We start from the raw sequence: 17,814 nt of genomic DNA, 5'->3' as shown, positions 1-17,814 counted from the left end.
TGTTCTCATAAAAATTACACATCACATTTCCCCTTCTGCTACATGAGCAGTGTTCAGTCTCAGCACGTATGCGCATTTGTGCACGCATGTACAGAAGGCCTAGCTGTGTGACTTACACCGTCTTATTAAACACACAGCATGGTTGAGACATTATTTGTGTTTTGTAAGTTACATCATCTGTAACATTTCAGTTACACAATGCAATTTAAGAGATAAACAAGCACATAAATAAGTCCTACATGAAAATGAGGGGAGGACAGCCACATGGCGGCCTAATTTCAAAGATCTGAAACGTTTATAACATAAAGTTACTTAGATCGAAAACAATAGGAATGGTAATGAATGGCTCATGTATGTCCTCATTCTTAGGTGAGCGCACCATTAAACACTCAGCCGCATACCCCCCCCCCCACCCTTTTGTGATACCAGTCTTCCTGTGACCGTCTCATATGATGCAGTGAGCCTCTTTCCTGCAGGAGAAAGTGGTCCCAGCTGACAGAGAGCATCATAAGACCTTTAGCACGTGTGCAGAGCTGGAATAAGTAAGGGAGACCTAGATACCAGCAAGTGTTTGGTGCTCCGTCTGTCACATATTACAAAGGGTAGTGGCTGCTAGTTCCACACTGGCTTGTAAACCTGGGCTCCTGACCTGGCCTGTCTTGGCACCCACCACCCACTCGGCTCTCCAGACAGGACATGTGTGCTGGTTTGATTCAGGCAGGTATCCCCCATAAACTTAAGATGTTCTGAATGCTAGGTTCCCAGCTGATGGAGATTTGGGAATGATCGCCTCCTGGAGGCAGTGTATTGTTGGGGGTGGGCTTATGGGTGTTATAGCCAGTTTCCCCATGCCAGTGTTTGGCACACTCTCCTGTTGCTATTGTCCACCTTACGTGGGCCAGGGGGTGATGTCCACCCTCTCTGATCATGCCATCGTTTTACCCTGCCATCATGGAGTCTGTAAGCCAAAACAAACCTCTTTCTACCACAAGCTGCTCTTGGTGGGGTGATTTCTCCCAGCAATGCCAACCTGACTGCAGCAACATCTCAGGACCGCTTAACTCTTCCTGCCTTTTATCTCACACAACCCATGAGTCTCTCAGCCCTGCCAGCTGCACCTTGACAAAATGCCCAGCGTCTGCCCCCTTTTCCCGCTCAGATGATGTCACTTTCTTACTAAAAACTTCACATGGGCCCAACGTCCAGCCCACAGGAGGTTCACAATTAATGAGTGAATTCTGTCCTGCTCTGCGCTGTCTGCAGCCGGGAGGACGGACGAGAAGGTGCTGTGGTCTACCTGCGGAATTCCACCAAACTGCTGCTTTCTCCAGCCCTGGTGGTCTGTGACAGAGGGGAGAGTTTGTGTCTCCTGGGTGCAGGTTGCAAATCCTGGGAGGGTATTCCCTCCGCAGTATCTGCTTCTGCCTTTTGTGCCTCCTGTTCCAGCAACGGGGTCAGATTTGCCACGCTTCTGTCACTATTTACCTTTCACCCCCTGCCATAACACAGAATCCCAAATAAAGGCACCCTCCATTTGCTGACTATTCTCCTTCAGGAGGTTTTTGTCTGCGGGTCTCCAGAGGCGACAGCCCCTTCAAGCAATGCCTCTCCACCGAGAAGCAAGAATTTAGGGCCTAATACTGTAAAGCCCAGGGGAGAAGCATACAGAAAGACGCTTCTCAGCGTGTTCTGCATTAGGGTTCGCAGTGTGCACGGGCATAAGGTAAGAACGCCTATGATCGGAAACTATACTCCTTCTTAAAGGCTTGTTAAGTATTGAGAAAACAGCATAGAGACATGCTAGAGCAAAGAATCAGACTCCAACGGTTGGGGACCTTATCCCAGGCCCTTTTTCTTTATCAGTGACTGTGTTCTTGGGTAAATGATTTGACCTCTTTAACCCTTGGGTATCTCATCTTTAAATTGAGCATAATAACACCTGCCCTGGCTAACCCATAATAACACCTGCCCTACAACCCAGGCTTTTAATGAAATGAAAATGAGGCAAAATTTGCAGACACACTTTGAAAAAAAAACAAAAAAACCTAAGCATTATATAAATGAGTCTTTACTACCAACACTATTTAATACTGTCACACCTGACCACTGGTTCTGATGTGGGATGCGGCAGAACCCCTCAGCAGAAATGCTTTCCGCCCAGAATAGCCCCATCTGAGCATTTCACTGCTGCTGCCCGTCTTTTCCTTTGGAGGTTGGGGACATAGTGACACTTAGGAAGGGGTGCCGGACAAGCTCAACATGGGCAATGAAACATGCACACACACTGTGAACTCTTTTTCACAGAATAAGCCCCTCTAGTTAGGACTAGGTATGGTTGACAACATGCAAGAAACTACATTGAGCTAGCCCCTTTCAAGTTCTTCTGGGAAGAATTTGCATTTCAATAATAATGTGATAATGTCAAGTTATTCACAACATTTCAAAGCCTTCCCTTTCACACCTGGCATGTGGCAGGAGTTGCTGAAAAACTGGATGTGGCTGTTTTCTAACAGCAGAGGCAATTATGCTGTCCTCTTTATTCTTGGGAACGGATGTGGTCGGGCAGTATTAGCAGGGCTCGTGTTCTGGACACAGCAAAACGTGCGGTGAGAGCTCCACCCTCCAACATATCCCTGGAGAATTAATTTAGTGTCAGCATATTCTCCATGGTGAACTTCCCCTCATCACAAAGGAGAGGAAACACCTTGTAGATGAAAGTTCATTTTTAATAGAAAACTTCCTTGTACTCTGAGCATCCTTTTTTAAAAAGCCCACTATCCAAAAGATGGGTGTTGAGGCTTGAATGTGAAATGTCCCCCTTGTCTGAACTTTTGGTCTCCAGCTGGTGGCACTGTTTATGAAGGTTTTGGATTTTTTTTTTTTTTTGGTTCTCTAAGGTAGGGGTTCACTCTAGCCTAGGCTGACCTGAAATTCACTATGGAGTCTCAGGGTGGCCAAACTCACGGTGATCCTCCTACCTCTGCCTCCTGAGTCTGGGATTAAAGGCGTGCGCCACCGTCCCTGGCACTCTGGACGTTTTCTGGAGTGTTGCTGGAGGAGGTCATCGCTGGGAGTGGGCCTGGAGGCTGTGTGCCCCACTGTTTCCTGACTGTAGATGCAACATGACAGCCAGCCTTCTACCCCTGCTCCCATTCCTTCCCTGCCACCACGGACGCTACCCCCCAGAAAATCAGCCGAAACAAACCCTTCCTTCCTTAAAATGCTTCTTTACAGGTATTTGGTCATAGCCATGAGCGAGTTCACACAGTATACACTACCCTTTTCTCTTGGCTTCATGTGAAGTGCCTCTGCTCTTTTCACCTTTGACACTTTGTCAAAGATGGCATCACACTATTATTTCTATTAAAAATTAATGCCATATTGTATTTAGTGGGAGATGGCACTGTAAATTAATCCCTACTCTAGAATACAGTACAGCAAATACTACAAATAAGTTCAATTTTAGTAATTTCTCATTAAGATGCCTCCAGATGGGTAAGTCTAATTGTAAAAGCCAAATATCTCTAATTCATAGGCACAAATTATGCTAAACTAGATGCTATTAAAGTTTCATATAAGGTATAGAATGATTGCTCACATAGAAATTGAATTCATACATTGGCATTTATATACTATAGCTAACTTTTATTAGATTCTCTAGCTAAAAGTTGAACGTAAATAGTGCATTAACATTTATAATTCAGTTTCTGGGTACGTATTATAAAACACATGATATAGAGGAGAAAAAAATAACTTTTAACCAAAAGTTAGACCCAATTCTCCCCAGCATCTGTACTCTCTGAGTGCTATATTTAGCATTCACTAAAGGGACTATGGGGCAAAAGAGATGCTACTTTGTCCGTGGCCTCCAGTATATGGTATTTTTTTTTTAAGTTGAAAGAATTGGGACACCAATGTTCCATCTTTGGAATGAAAGGACTTGAACCCAGAAAGAAATCAGTGATGAGATCAGCAAGTAAATTCCTTAAAAATAATAAAATAAAAGGGGTTTGTCATTAGTCCTTCAAGTATCTTTTCACCATGACCATTCTGGAAGTGATGGAGGTCTATATTTTTCATTACAAAAATACCTGTAGTTTGCATAGCAAGATAGTGATTGTATGTTCATGTCATTGCTGTGTGAAAAAGGCATTTGCCTGCAAAGCCAAAGGACCTCGATTCGACTTCCCAGGACCCATATAAGCCAGATGTACAAGGTAGCACATAGCACATGCATCTGGAGTTCTTTTGCAGTGGCTAGAGGCCCTGGCATGCCCATTCTCTCTCTCTCTCTCTCTCTCTCTCTCTCTCTCTCTCTGCTTCTTTCTCTTTCTCGCTCTCTCAAATAGATAAATAAATAAAATTTTAAAAAGATCCATCTATATACAGCCTCGTAGCTAAGGATTATAGCCAACCTGTAGTCAGAAATCACCAACTCAAGCTGTGCAAAGTCCACATGGGACTTGACATCCACACAGAAAGTATAGTGTATTTTTCTGAAAACCACATACATAATGCTATCAACGCCCAAGAATAATCACAACACTGTTACCAGTAAGAGGGCAGTGAATTAAATTCATCAAAATTCTTATTTTAACAACAACAAAACTGAATCTTGCTGCAACTGCTCGCCTCCAGTTATATCTTTGGCAGTCTTTTTTTTTTTTTAATAACTAACTTAGTAGAATACTACAAAATGAACAGGAGTATTTTTTTTTACCCTGCCAAAAAAAAAAATCAAGGTTCCATAATACGGAGTTTACAAATGCACATTGCCTTGGCTTCTGAGAGATGTGGGGAGGGGAGGAAGGCTGGGGATAATGGCAGCCTATGGGTAAAAGCAACCACATGATCAAAAACTGCTGTGACACTTAAAAGTGCTTCCCCACAAGGAATTCCAGTGCCCAGAAGCCCAGGGAAGCCAGTAGCAATTAAGGCCATGTTATCCTTTTAATTTACTTCACATTACTGGCCTCTAAAATCAATCATTTAGTGTGGTTGGGTAGGGGAGGGGTCTTTATAATAGGCACGTGCATTCAAAATGCTTGTGGATCGTACACAAAACTTTTGGCAGGCTAGATCTGGGGAAATTTGAAACTGCTGCTTTGAAGCTCACTTTGAAATAAAAACTAGCCATTTTCTAGCCAGAAAAAAAAAAGTGACTAATTGTCCAGATTGGTCCCATTTGTAATAAATTCAGTTATTGTCTGTGAAATCACTTGTCTTCAGTTTCAGGTCTTGAATTCGTGTCCTGAATTCAGCATGGATTTTGCTTCTCTGAGTGGAAGATTATTTCATTTTTTATTTCAATCTACAAAGGAATCAAATTGCTTGGCTCAGGCTTGTGGGAGTTCTTGAAAGTCCACTTGAGGAAGGGGAAGGAAAACATCAAGTAGTGCCCCAGTATCTGTGACCTAACCAGAGCAAGCGGTGCCCACTTCACACAGGAAGCCCATTAATCGGGGGGGGGGGGGGTCTCTCCCACCTGTAGCAATTTCCTCCCCCCACATTGTTCCTTGACTGAGCCACACACTGAGCGCAGCTACAGCACATGTCCTAACCAGCCCCCAAAATATCCTAAAAAAATAGCAAAATATTAAAATTTCTAAAGTCACAAAAATGTTCACATCCTAAGAGAGAGCTAACACAGGCCATGTGGTCCACAATGAGCTGTCCTTTTGTGGCAAAATACAGTCAACTGGTCTCTGACTTCTCAGTAGTGAGTGTCAAGCTGTTTAATAACACTAAAGGTTAAGCCTAAAGTATAAAGCTCCAGCGTTTACATTGCCAAAGCAAAAACACAACGCACAACATTCGTGATGTCACTGTGTTTATTTAGCAATCTACAGGGCTCACACCAAACTGGGATGGATGCTGAAGTTTTCAGCCAAGTCATGAATGCCTCCTTTAGCTCCCTATTTGTGAGTAGCCCCTTAATAAGAGCGCTTGCGCCCTGTGCTTTCTTGTAGAAAGATGAAAGTGACATCAGCCTCTGGACTGTAATTTCTTCACCAGCAAGACTGCGCTGGAAGACAAAGACCGGAGTAAATGTCAGCTTGGGTGTGCACCTAACAAGGTCCAAAGAGACTCTCTCAGAAGTTGCCTTTGCTCGTCCAAGGGCTGAATTAGATGGCAAGCAGTTTTCGGTTCTTCCTGGGCACCACTACCAAAATAACTGCAAGGCTTAGTAGTGTCTGCAACCTTTCCCAAGACACCCCCCCCACACACACACACTATCTGAGGCACTGAAACTATGGCAACCGAATAAGAAAGCAGTCTCCATGATTAATAGATGAAGATTCCCGTGACAGTGTCTAGCTAGGGCCATCATTCATGGTGCGAGCAGAATTAGCACAGAATCCATCTCAAAAGCCATTAACAAGTATTCAAACGGAAATCAGCAGCCCACCGGCTCTGCCACACGCACACACTAGATGGGATGTCAACAACATGGTTTCTAGTCTCACCCACTATTCAGAGAGGGACACGACTGGTGTCAGTAACTCAGACCCTCATGTTCTGCCAGTGCTAAGACAGACACTGAATAGAAGCATTTGCCAGCTGGGTATCAGAAGCGTAAGAACGAAATGCGTTCCAAGACCCAAAAGATGTGAATGAAATCCCACAGCTCTCTGAGGTAGGAAGGAGGAGCCTGTCACTGGGTTGTCTTGAGCGCATCTGCACAATGCCATGTTTCAGAAAGCATTCCCTTTGCAGGAAAGAAACATTTGCCCTCACCAGCGCCATCAGTGTTCTCTGTTTCCTTATGCATGGGCAGCAGAGGCCTGGGGGAGGAATGGGGCAGTACTGGGAATGCTGCGATATTAATGAAGAGATTGGACACTCTCCAATCTTTTTTTTTTTTTTTTGCATTAGCATTGGACTCTAATATTGGTCTATACGGGCAACAACTCTCAAAAGGCAAAGGGAAAGAAGGACCCATCACTGACAGCTCATCTTTATTTCTTACCCTTTATTCCAAAGGCATGTTTTCATTGTGTATGTAATGTCAGATTCTACCCTATTCTATACACGCTTCAAATCAAATCATGCCTGAAGTCTGGCCAAGGAGGAAGGAGTAGGAAGGCAGAAGGGTAAAGAGAGAAGTAAACAGCATCATTTTTAGAGATTCTTCTGCTAACATCTGTACATTGGCGTGGATGCATTGAATTAAGTTTTCTACCAGTATGATGGAAAGAATGTAAAAGCTAAAGGATGGAGAGGATTCCTGACCACATGCTCCTCCAGACACAAAATGGCCTGGATATCCATGACCTCATAGTGCCTGACACTACCTACACAAGACCATCATTAATAGGAGGAAAAGATGATGGTATCAGAATAAAAGAGAGACTGACTGAGAGGGGGAGGGGATATGATGGAGAGTGGCATTCCCAAGGGGAAAGTGGGGGGAGGGAGGGAATTAACATAGGATATTGTTGACATTTATGAAAGTTGTCAATTAAAAAATATTAAAAAAAAAAACTACCAGAAGATAAGCTGGAAACCACTAGAAAGCTCCTGGTCATGTTAAAGCAAGGTCAAAGGTCTAGAGGCTGTATGTGAGCAAGAGCCATCAGCACTGGCTGCCTGGAAGAATCCAAACCCTTCAGATTATGGAGCATGTTAATAACTGATTTATTTCACTCCCTTCACATCCCCTCTCCACTTGCAGGATATGGGAACCCTCCTTAGCCCTCGGGATGCAAATCACCGCCAGGCTCAGGCACTGAGGTACTCTTAAGAAGACACAGAGGCAGGAGTCCTGACAGAACTGTGGTGATGATATCAATTTATTTCCCCGCTGCTGTGTCTTTTAGAAGTCGGATATTTTTTCTCACTGATAAGGACTTCCCACTTCAGACAAAAGTTCAGATTTGGTAGGAGGCTAGCTCTCACTCTGCTCTAGGCAGCCACTCTTTCCCGGAGCTGGTTGGGGAAGCGGCCTCTTGCTTGTGCCTCGGAAGATTTGCACTCTTCCAAACTCAGTTCCAGTGTGACCGGAGAAGAGTGACCTGGTGGGCACATGGCCATCCTCTCGTACAAGTTGCAGCCACAGCCTCCTGGACCAAGCCAATAGTCAGCCAAGCTTTTCCCCTGCAAATTTTCTCCTAGGGAAGTGACTCATTCCTGAGGGAGCTGCTCTTAGATTCTCCATGTGGCTGCAGACTGTGCATTTTGTTTTCAATGCTAATAAGTGGCAGCTACCTCCCCCTCCCCACCTTATTTTGTTTTGTTTTTTTTTTTTTTTTGAAAACAATTATCCTTTGGGCTCTGAATTGCACAAATCAAATCGCTGAGCTGCTTGCTATTGTTTCATTTCCATGTTTCTTCAAACACACACACACACACACACACACACACACACACACACACACACACACTGGATGTGATATTTCAACTTCCCAAGTTAGGAAAAGGATCACCAATCCACTTCCCCTGCATGTGGCTCTTCCACACAGTGCTCTGTGGCTAGCTTGTGGTATAAATGTGCATTTCAAGTACAAGGGTTAGTTCCTTTGCCGATCTATGGCCATTTCCTTTGGCACCCTCTCCCCCAGGAAGCTCTATCTGGGTTTCCAAATTCCATTTTCCGTGACCATAGTTACCCAAATCAAAGGGACCCATTGAAGTAAATGAGTGTTTAGGTATGCCAGGCACTTTGCTAATCCAGTTTGCAGGTATCATCTCAAGTTACTCTTTCCAATACAGCAATATCACCATTCTAGCAATTTCTAAGTGGACACTGAGATAGAATTAGCAAAGTCATTCTGTTTGCAAATGGCAGAGAGAGAGAGAAATCCATGTGTATTGGTCAAAAAGCTTGATCTCAGATTTGTCTCTAGATCTGTACACTACTTTCCCTCCAACAACCCTTTCACACTTACAATGACCCCACTAATGGTTCACCCTTGTTACTGTAAAGATCAAAACTTGCCTCCAGCATTCCTGGTTCACCCTGACATGGCTGTTTTACATTAATGGCCACATTGACACTGATGCATATGATTTCAGAACTTAACAGGGCAAAAACAATTCTCTTCCTTCTTTTTATAATGCCTGGCAGAGCTCCGCTCTCACGACCTTGCCCCATTTAGTGGTCATATTGAAAACAATCCTTACTTGGATGCAATTGACATTCTGATTAATACAGCTACAAATCCACACTCTGTGGTGTATATCATGTGTTTGCAATGAATTTGAGTTAATTGTCCAAGTTTCATAATGTGGTTTACACTAAAACTATGTCAGGCTGGAGAGATGGCTTAGTGGTTAAGGTGCTTGCCTGCGAAGCCTAAGCACCCAGGTTCAATTCCCTAGGACCCACGTAAGCCAGATGCACAAGGTGGCACCTGTGTCTGGAGTCCATTTGCAGTGGTTGGAGGCCCTGGAGTGCCCATTCTGTCTCTATCTGCACCCCTCCCTCTCCAATAAATAAATAGGTCTGGGATAGAAAGAATTCATATCATATCATTCCAACTTTCCATATTACGTCATATTTGATACTATAGATTCTCACATTTATGATTTCAGGTTATCCTCCCTAGAAACCTACAAAGTAGGAAGAATAGGCTTGTTATTCCCAAGTTTTATTTCCAATAATAGTCTTAGTAAACTGAAGTATTTCAAGTATGGCAAGAAACCAAGAATCTAGAGTGTAAGTCAGTCTTCGGATTCCAGCAACCGGGTCTTTAAGAACTGTTCTGTCATAGGGCAGAAATAAGGCTTAAAACAAAAAATTAAGCAAGAAGGTTGAGTGAGTAGTGGTTAAAATGCAGAACGAAACTCAATCCCCCAAGTGCACGTTGCTTCTCAGCACCATTTCTTGGCAAGGTGACTTTCCGTAACCTCAGCCCCACTCTGTCCATGACTAGGTGTCTCACAGATGCATGGACAACTAGGTGAGAGTGTGGGAAGGAAGAGGCTCCAAACCATCACCAAGACTGGGAAAGCCATGCATGGGGCATTCTCCACTAATAGCACAAGAGACATCACACCTATGCACATGGAAGTCAGCACGCATGCGCGCGTGCGCACACACACAGTCATGCCTGCGGGGAAGAATCTCCTCTGACAAAGCACGAATCAGAAACAACCAGGACAGACAGGAGATAAAACAAAGACAAGTTATTTGGAGAAAGAAAAAAAAAAAAAAAACCAAAACAGAAAAGATTCCCTCTTCATCCATTCAATAAAAAGTAGCCATGGAAGAAATTTTAATGGACCAGGCACCGTTTCAGGGGCTAGAGACACCGGTAGTGAACAAAACAGAAAAACTGTCCATCCACGTGGTGTTACATTACACGGGAAGAGAAAAAAATAAACAAGGGCAACAGATCATTTCTCTGGCTGTGAAAAGTACTAAGGAACAAAATGAGTGCTGGAGGGAAGGGGAAACTGGAGGTAGGGGATGGAGTACAAGCTCTGCTGAAAAAGTGACATCTGAAGCAGAGACGTGTCATCCTGCAGCCACCTACGGAAAGAACTGTTGCAAGCCACAATAAAGCCTAGGCACAGGCCAGGCACAAGACCCCCAAGGAGAGCACGTGTCTCCAATACCAGCAACCTCCAGCAAAGGGCTGAGTGTAGCCATGCCTTAGAGGCCCCAGGAAGGCTTTAGGCTTTCAGTAGAACATGGGGAATGTATCTGAGAGGAGTTATCTAAGCTAGCTTAGCGAATTATGTATTTATTTATTTAGTTATCTATGTAAATTGCCCCACAGTTAAGTTGGTACATGCCACAAGCAGAAGCCAAGAGGCTAGATAGAACCCTGGCATTAAGTACCCAGCAGGGGAGGACAGTGGCTTGGCCAGTGTGTGGACGAGGGAGGGTCTAGACCTGGAAGCAGGTGGCAATCATTCCGATAGTGGTGTTCACAGCATTGCACCTGTTGTTGCGGGGGGGGGCGGGGGGCGGGGGGGGCGTAAATCCTGGAATCTGAGCAACTCAAAGAACAGAATTACCATGATAAGAGATTATGAGAAAAGCAAATTCAGTGATAAGAACCAGAATTGGGGTTTTTGAACATGTTATGAATTTGAGCTACCTCCCAGGTTCAGGAAGAGCAGCCTGCCTGCTTGGCCTGAGTGAAGAGGCTCCATGGGGACCATCAATGTACTGATGGCGGAACAGGACTCTCTCCATTAGTGTGACAAAGTTTTGCAAGCCCTCATCTGTTTCACCAGGCAAGATACCCTTGTGTACACACCTCACTGAAATAGTCCCATGATGAAAAGTAGTCCTGAACTCCCTTTTCCCCCTGAGGTTTGAGGGTATGACATCTTATTTGCTCATTTCAAAGGGATTAAATGCCTCCCGCCCTTCCCTACCTTACCAAATCCCCAAGAGGCAACCATGTGGTTGCCAGCAGAGAATAGCTCAGTTGCTGTCACAGCACATTTTAAGGCAGATGAGAAAAGCCTTCACACTGAAATAGAAATGTCTCAGAGACCATTTGGCTCCAGGATACCCAAGAGAGGGCCATTGAAGGGGGGGGGGCGCGGGCGCAGCAGAACGCTTCAAGGGTTCACCTCCCCCCTCCCCACGTCTTGACACACAGCTCAAGTGATTACGCCTTAGAGCACCCATTCAGGGAGTAAGACAGTAAATAACATAAACCTAGAGGGTGGGCGGGTGCAAGGCAATGCAGAGATAAGCTTTAGGTGGGGAAGCAAATGGCAGGTGCCTGATTCAAACATGTGCAATTAGTTTGGGTTGTTCTGTGATCCCTTCATGCAAACAAATAAGAAGGGAAACAATATCATCTTTTGGAATCTAGATCTTGAAAAAAAAAAACACCTCCCTGTACTATGACCACTTTTTTACAGTATTCTGATAAAAAGCTAAAACATGACATTCATATCGTACACTGGATTACCTCCTTATTCAAAATAGTATCTCCCCCCAATTTCATACGGAAGTGCAATTGCCCATTTTTACTTTCAAAGTATGGGTGTTCACTTGAATTTTAATACAAGTGCATAAATTGGATGTCTTATTTGAACTCACTGAAGAAAACAGTCTTCCTAACTCATGCCAACCCAATCGAATACACTGATTTCACGAGTGCCATGCTACATGCCAATTCAAAATGCTAATGTTCTATTTTCTTAATCTATTTTATTTATTTATTTATTTATTTGAGAGAAAAAGGAAGAGAGAGAGAGAGAGAGAATGGGCACACCAAGGCCTCCAACCACTGCAAATGAACTTCAGATGCATGCGCCCCCTCGTGCATCTGGCTTGTGTGGGATCCTTTGGCTTTGCCGCTAAGCCATCTCTCCAGCCCTCTGTTTTGTATTGTATGTTTGTTTTTTTTTAATAATGGCAACAGCATTTACTAAACTTTCAAAGAACGTGAGTGTGTGTGTGTGTGTGTGTGTGTGTGTAGGTGTGATTGTTAGCACTCTGTGGTAACCACTTACTTGAAAGTATAGGCTGTTTCACCATAGGAAACACAAGCTGGTCTGCTCTACGTGAAAAATGTGAACCAGGTGTGGCTATTTCATTCATTCACTTATCCATTCATCATTCATTGTTGTGTCCTACACATCATTTATCTGCATGTTCTCAAACTGAGACGGTCCAGTGAGGAATACTTTTCAGATGACCCCATAGTCCTGAGTTGGGGTGCCTGCTCAACATTTACATACTCACATTGATGCACTGAAAGTGAGGCACATCTCTGTAGACTTAAACATAGCACATGAGGAAGACAGTCACTCCCCCAAACACTGCGGATCACAGATAAAGTAGAATACTTCTTTATATGAAGACAATGTTCTTAAAACTTACAACAAAAATCAAGGCATTAAATCTGGTGTTCATTCTTCTCTGCTTTAGACTGGTTTGCAAAGTGCTGAAACCGAAACGGAACAGAGAGGTTCCCCAAGATTCAAATTGAAGCCAACAAATGAACATGAGTGGGTAAAACCACATTCAATAAGTAGAGCAATTATCATTTTTAAGAGACAGTTTAGGTTAATAGGTGGGAGACACAGATTTGCCACTATACTTAAGGTCAGGTTAATAATTAACTTTGGTGCCTGGAGTAACTTAATCAAGGCTTGTTGTAGAAGGGCAAACGTGGAACTTATATAACATACAAACTGCGTGCAATCTTGACTCTGGTAGCTGTCTGGCTAAGGCATCAAAGAAAGTGTGGATATTTTCATTAAAAATTTGACACTTGGGGTTGGAGGGGGGGAGAGGGGAGGCGGGCTAAATGAAGGATCAATGCTTCCTGAACCACTAATCTGCCATCGCAGTACCAGATGGTGGATTTGGTTGCCCAAGATACATGCCCACCAAGGGAATGAAGACTGACAATCACAAGGATTAAAGAGAAACGTGGCAAATCTACTCTCAAACCCAAGAAAGACTTGAAAACCAGAGCTGGGTTGGAGGGGAGGGGAGCGTTTTCTGAGATGGGAATCTCCTGATAGAACACAGCTAGGTGAAGCAGCTTTTCAGACATGAGGCAAAGAAAGTTGCGCGCGCGCGCGCGCGTGTGTGTGTGTGTGTGTGTGTGTGTGTGTGTGTGTGTGTCCCGGTGTGCGCCTGTATTTTTTAAACCTCTCGCGGATCTCATACAGTAGAGAGGACTTCCATCCAGAGTAAACAGGGCGAGAACCCTCCGTGGCCGTGCCTGGTCACTGCACTCCCAGAGCAGCCACATCCCTCAACCCCATGCGGAACGCCTCGCCGGGCTGGCCACTTCCCTCCGGGCTGGAGGCGGCCCCGGGAAATGCTGGCGGGGTCGAAGAAGACAGCGCCCCCAGTCTTTCTCCTCCGCTCCCCGCACACCGGGCTCGGCTCCGCTCCTCCCAGGACGCGCAGGGGTGGAAGACCGTGCGCCAAGGCGCAGAACGCTTTTCACACGGCCAAGCCAGTGGGCCCTGGCCAGTATAAACCCGGACCCTCCCACTAGCCTCCGTCCACCCCGTAGTTAAACCAGCCTCCTGAACTCAGCGTTCCCAACCTTTTCTCCAATTGCTTCAGATACCGTAGTAGGTCCAGCGAGGGTCCAAGGAGGCGTCACTCTCCGATGGAGAGTCAGTCGTCATCCACCTCCCGGCCACATCCCGGGCTGTCCACTCAAGTCTCGCTGGACCATTTCTCTCTGCGCCTCAGTCCTATCGTGTGGCTACCGGAGAAACTTTCCAGAAGCCCTGGGTGCAGTGGTCGTACACTGCAGAGGGGGAGGAGGCGCTGCGAGAGGGGTAACCCGGGAGCGGGAAAAAAACACGTCTGGTTTCCTCCCCAGACACAAGCAAGTTCCGGACAGCTCCCAGCTTCCCTGGGGGGTACCGCCCGGGTTGGATCTCTCGAGCCCCCGCTTTGTCTAGTCTCCCACAGTGGAGAGCAGAGATAAACGCGGAGAATTCAACAAGAGACCCTCTCTTCCCAACCCTCACCAGCAGCGCCCCGCAGCCCTAGAGGTAGAGTTCAGAGACGCCGGGGGGTCGGGACATCCACAATGCGGGGCACTGCACGGTCGGCATCAGGGTGGAAAAGCCCGTGTCTCTCTCTGGCCAGGTTCCCCACCCTCCTGTCTCTGGGGACACCTCTTTTCTCGAGTGGGACAACAAGGTCTTTGAGGAGGGCGCAGTAGGAGCCCTCCCCAGCTTGCAGGGCTCGGCGCTTGGCAGGGACGCCGCCGCGACGGACGGTGTCCAGCTCGCCCAGGGAGCCACCGAGGCGGGCGGGGGACAGGACGCTGGGTCAGGCGCCGCGCCTTCCCAAGACCCAGTTCCCGGACACTTATTCCAGCGAACAAAGCCCGGAACCGCTGGTGCCAGCGGCGACCGAAGCGGGCACCTCACCCACCGAGAGGCAGGGCACGCGCGGATGCCCAGGGCCATTACAAGTTTCACGCACTCCACCGAGCCCAACCCAGACCCCACGCTGACAACAAAAGATCCTCCTCTTCACACTTCCACGGTCCCTGCACAATCATTTCTCTCTCCCCAGAACCTCAACCTTCCTCCGGACCTACACAGCGTGGTTCTTTCTGCCCAACCCCCCTCCAACCCTGGAAGGCAGAGCCCTCTCCCCCACCCCACCCCCACCTTTTCCTGCATCCGATCCCGGGACCCGGGAGCTTCCGAGAATCCCACCCTCACGGGCCGCTCCACTCGCGGTTGGCCCACGCGTGAGGACGAGGCTCGGGTCCCGCGCACACCGCCTGGGCTGGGCTGGGCTGGGCAGCCTTCCGCGCGACACTGGTCCCGGGCGGCGCCGGCCGTGTGCGCGACGCGGGTGGGGAAGCTCGGGACGCAGAGTCCCGCGGTCTCCGGGGCGCAGGGCTGAAGGGAGATGCAGGCAGGGCTCCGGGACTACTCCCCCAGGAAGGGACAGACAACGCGCGAGACAGAGACACGGGGGCAAAGAAGACACAGGCAACCACAAAGCCCACAGCGCGCGCCCGCGGTCGCCCCAGGACCCCTCACCCCAAGCCGGGGTCCAGGAGGTGGGGCGCACGGGGACTCCAGAACCGTACCTTTTCGGTGCATCGACAGGCAGGCGGCCGGGGCTCGGAGCGGACTGGTACGGCGTGTATCCCATTTAGTAATCCATTATCGAGAAGATCTCCCTGGGCCTCGAGCTGCGCTCTTTCCTACGCAAGCCTTTGTCATTCCTACATGTGTGCTTGTCTCTTTTGGGGCAACAGTCGCAGGCGACTACTTTCTGGGATGCAACCGAGCTGTGTTCATCTCCAATAACAGGAAAAGAGAAGGAAGGGAGAGGGAGGAGCGGGGGGAGCCAAAAATAAAAAATAAAAAATAAATTTTTAAAAGGAAAAAAAGAAACGGAAAAAAAAACGAAGGAAGAAGAATAAACCAACAAGGACCCAGGTAAATGTTCAAGAAACTCTTTTCCAAATCCAATTGCACTTGGATCTCACTTCGGTGCGTCCCCCTCGGTGGTGTCGGAGCGGATTAACAAGTCATTGCAGGGCGGGGGGCTGGTTTGGGGGGCTGCTGAGGCGGGGGGCGCAGGGCTGTGGCCCGCTCCGCAAGCCCGAGCGCAGCGTCCCGGGTGTGGCGACGCTGGTGGCTGCCACCAGCGCCTAGGCGGGCATCGCGGGCACCGAGCACCGCGGAAAAGCGCTTGCCTGTGCGGCCGCGTCCCGAGCGCCTAGGCAGCCGAGTGCGTGGGGAGCGGAGTTGGGCTGCAGCCTCACCCCGTGCGGGCTCACTACTCCTCTGTCACCCGAGAGGCCGACGCTCCCGGGCGGAGCCAAGTCCCGGACTGGATTGCGCAGAGCCGACTCTCCTCCTGCAACCCCGCCTCCCTTGGCTGGCTGCTCCTCCGACCCAGAGGAGAGCTGTGGTCGGTGTGCGCGCGCGCGCGCTGAGTGCTGGGGAGCCAAGCGCCAAGTGGACACCGTGTGCCGTGCGGCTGCAGGTGGAGCTCTGGACCGACTCGCGAGCGCGGCTGCCTCCCTGCCCCGGTCCGCCCCGCCCCGAGGCGCGCTCGCCGGAGGTCCCAGCGGGGGCGTCTTCGGGAGGAGCCCAGCCCGCGAGCCTCCCCCCCCCCACACATCTGCTGTAGCTAGGGAGAAGGAGTAAAAAAATAAAATAAAATAAAAACCCGGACAGCAATTGCTGAGCCTGGCCAAATCAGAAAAATAAATAAAAATAGACGTAGTGAGGAGCGAGTTACAAGAAAGGATTCTGTGCATCGATTTTCTTAAATGGAAAACTTTTAAAGGACGAGGATAAGTGAACGGCGAGCCTTTCTATTTCTGATTACTGTATCTAGAAGTAGATGGATGCTCTCCCTACCCAGATGAATTGGATCCGAGACGGTGCGGTTAAAAATACACTTGGTAGATAAGATCACCGCGTTTATTTACGCACATACGTTCCCAAAGCATTGTTAAGTACGCAAATAAACTACAGTATTGATGATGTGGGTTAACGACCGCGATGGGGTGGTTTTTTTTTTTTTTTCTTTTTAATTCCCTGTTTTAAAGTCCACGAAGTGGACTGTTCTTTCAAATGGGTAAACTTCCGAAATGAGACGCAAACAATGCCCACGCGAATCCAACAGCTTCGTGGGGAAAGCAAGAATGGTATAGCAACTTCCAAGGCGCTATTGTTGTGATCGCAACATGAAGGACGGCAGGCACGGCCTTGCTCCGCCGCCGCCGCTCGGACTTACAATAGCCCAGAAGTCGGGCCGCGGCAGCCGGGGTCCCGCGAGCCCCGGCCCCGGCGCGCCCCCTCCCCCAGCGCTGCGCCCCGCCGGCGACTGCGCGCCCCGGGGGGCCGCTGCCCGAGTGGGCTTCGCAGATGGTGCCCAGGGCGGCCGCAGCCTCCCTCAAAGAAAGTCACCACGGGCGGCCCAGCCTTCTCCAGACCCATCATCTCCCACTAAGCCATTAATTCAGGTCGGTGGAGGAAAAAAAAAAAAAAAGGCAAGTGTGTGTGGATGGGGAACTGGGAGCGGAGCTCCGAGGTCTCAGATCCATGTCCGCCCCCCCTCCCCAGGAACCCTCAAATTAAAAACTGTACCTGTAACCCTAACGGAGTGTGTTGGGGGTGGGTGGCTAGCGCCACTAATGCCACGCTCCCCCCTGCGTTCTGTTCTTGCACGTACAGACATCTGCTCCTGAGCGCTCACGGAGAATAAACACACAGGCGACCGTGCTTCTCCCCCACCCCTCTTTTTTCTTTTTTAATTTTCTCCCTCCACAAACCACCTGGAAAAGGTGGGAAGAATGGTTAGAGTGGGGAAGTGGTGTGTGTGTGGGGGGGGGGTGAGAAACAAGTCAGGCTGCAGTTCTCCAGAGTCGCCAGCAGGGG

The 17,814-nt window shown here is 48.0% G+C and overlaps 1 protein-coding gene across 3 annotated transcripts in view; it reads right to left on the bottom strand.

Moving 5' to 3' along the window:
* Positions 1-16,010, bottom strand: part of Sema6a (semaphorin 6A) — a 130,887-nt gene extending 114,877 nt beyond the window's left edge. The window contains exon 1 of one of the 3 annotated variants that reach the window (XM_004651556.2): positions 15,504-16,010. The gene's annotated coding sequence lies outside the window, so the exon portion shown is untranslated. The remainder of the gene's footprint in view (positions 1-15,503) is intronic. The other 2 variants (XM_045133261.1, XM_045133262.1) reach the window with 2 other exon arrangements.
* Positions 16,011-17,814: the final 1,804 nt, after the last annotated feature.

The sequence above is a fragment of the Jaculus jaculus genome, chromosome 14 (genome assembly GCF_020740685.1).
Source record: "Jaculus jaculus isolate mJacJac1 chromosome 14, mJacJac1.mat.Y.cur, whole genome shotgun sequence".
Lineage (NCBI taxonomy): Eukaryota > Metazoa > Chordata > Mammalia > Rodentia > Dipodidae > Jaculus > Jaculus jaculus.
Note: the sequence above shows the minus strand (reverse complement) of the source record. Positions and strands in the feature narration are given on the sequence as shown.